Source organism: Pyxicephalus adspersus, unplaced genomic scaffold, assembly GCF_032062135.1.
Source record: "Pyxicephalus adspersus unplaced genomic scaffold, UCB_Pads_2.0 Sca4219, whole genome shotgun sequence".
Lineage (NCBI taxonomy): Eukaryota > Metazoa > Chordata > Amphibia > Anura > Pyxicephalidae > Pyxicephalus > Pyxicephalus adspersus.
Window position 1 is genome coordinate 1 of NW_027321222.1, and position 2,379 is coordinate 2,379.

The 2,379-nt window shown below is 35.3% G+C and overlaps 1 long non-coding RNA gene across 1 annotated transcript; it reads left to right on the forward strand.

Annotated features, from left to right (window-relative positions):
• Positions 1–2,379, forward strand: LOC140321450 (uncharacterized). Its single transcript, XR_011918946.1, has 4 exons — positions 1–95; positions 492–524; positions 1,131–1,181; positions 2,287–2,379. It is a non-coding gene; the product is annotated as an uncharacterized lncRNA (long non-coding RNA).

The following is a 2,379-nucleotide window of genomic DNA, read 5'->3' on the forward strand; positions in this document are numbered from 1 at the left end:
CAGATTTTGAAATCGGACACTTCCTACGTGAGCGAATAATTCCTCGATCCGTGCTTTACTTTACTGGTGAAGCTATAGAAGATGACGATGATGATGTAAATGTCTTAACTTTTTTTATTTTCAAAAAATTACCTTTAAGCCTAAATAACTCAAAGACTGCATGCTGATATTTTAGAAATGCAATAGTTGATGACTGCTTGTTGGCCTAACAAATGCAAATATCAAAATTGGACATTAAGCATCTTTTAGCAGGGCATATGCTGTATAAGTACCAAGTGTATACACAACTAGACAAGTTATCTCTTCAGTGGGATGCTTATCTTCAAAGTTAATGTCAGTTGGCAAACCACTGGAACTGACAGATTAAGTAATCTTGCTTTACAAACTGGTAATTTAACATTTGGAGACTGATTTTTTTGTCAATTACAAATGACTTAAAAGGGGACAATTACAACCAAACCGTATTGAACTTTTTTCTGTTCTTTTTTTAGTATGATGAGGAGGGTGAAGAAGCAGATGATGAGGTAATTATAGCGCTGCAAAAATGTCTATTATAACTTGTGCTTAAATGTCAAACTTTGTGTAAGGATAGGAGATATTTTCCACTCAATGATGTATCCTGTAAGGAAATTGGCAAACCTTAATTACTCCTCTTATCTGCTTTAGTCGCTCAAGAAGTTTACTGAAACCATGTAAACGGGGTCTGCCCAACTTGGTTACAAGTGTAATTGGAGAGGAATTCTATCCTCATTATTGTATGTTTAAACTATCTGAAAGGACCAACTTTCTTCAGTAAACACAATATAGCTATTTATTCTTTTATTTTGTCACAATATATTTCACTTTTATTTTATCATTATTTTATCACAATTTTTGCAGATTTAAAAAAAAAAAAAAAAAAATTACAACTGCTTCAGCAGAAACCTATGTTTTTGGGGTTGTTGTGGACCTGGGTCATGTAGACCAGTAGTCGCCAACCTTTTTGAACCTACAGTCCACTAAATTTAGTATAAAGGTTTATCCTGTGATCAAACATTTACAGCTTGTTTTCCCTTAAGGTTGCATATAATCTGTCAAAGTTTGTTCTAATTTAGACTGTTGGTGACCCTTCAATTTATTTCAATTTATAGGAAGGGGAGGAAGAAGCTGATGAGGAAAATGATCCAGACTATGAACCGAAGGTAAGAAGTGGTTACCTAGCTTCCCCAAAACAATGATTTCAACATACAGAATAGTAGCTCTCATAAACGACAGTAGTTGGCATTTCATGCATGCTGTCTTTTTGGAACATGGTTGAGTACCCCTACTTGTGTAGTGAAAGTTCAACAAACCTACCCTTCTAAAGCATGCAATGTGTTCAGTCTAACAAATGGAGACATGCAGTTTTGGTTAACTACATTCTATTTCTGTATGTGTACCTTTGAAATTTTTCCCCACTAGGTTTAAATGGTGTCCAGAATTCATGTTCTGGGTATGTAATTTTTGCCTTTGAGTTATTTTAATACACTAATGGTCTTTGTGTTATGAATCACTGAGCACTAACCTTTTCTTATGGAATGCACATTTCTGTATGTTGAAGTTGAACTTTCCTCTTTAGTATCCTGTTCAGGTTCACAGATTTTTAGTAGATAGATAAACTTGTTTTTATTTGCACTTGGAGGTTAAAGAGTTAGTTTGCTTTAGAGCTTTGGTTCTTTAGGCTGAGTCTATACAGACTTTTTTCCCTGTTTTTAACTTGAGGCTTTAAAAGCTCAGTTTTGAAAAACTGCCCCCATTGAATTCGATGAATGTGTTTTTACCAACATTGACCCAGCATTTTAATTTTTAAACGTTGCAAGGAGCATTATCTAGAATGCTCAAGGAAACGTGAGTAGCCTGGTGTAGATTAGCCCATTGGAATGCATGGGAATCTTAAACATGGGCTTTTAAAGCCTTCGGTTAAATGCTGGGGAAAATGTCTGTGTAGACCCAGCCTTAAAGCAGCATGGTGAGGTGCTACAATGTCATTTTCCTAACAATTAAATTGTCTTAAATTGAGATGCTCTGAGCAGATATCTGAAATACTTAATTTGGCTAGTCTTGATTAGGATTACCTATTGGTCCAATTGCCATTTTAAGAGGTGGAACCCTTTACCGTGCTGAGCAGTCTAAGGACACTTGACAAGCCATCAGTCAAACTTAAAGACTTATTATTCACATTCATGGTGGTCTGGCACAAAATAGGTGACTGGTGCTTTATTATAAGTATAAAGATTTGAAATTCCTTTTTTTTTTCTTTTCTTACAGAAAGATCAAAACCCAGCTGAGTGCAAACAGCAGTGAAGCAGTGTGTATGTGGCCTTGAGGATTACCTGCACTGTAATAAATTAAACTATTAGT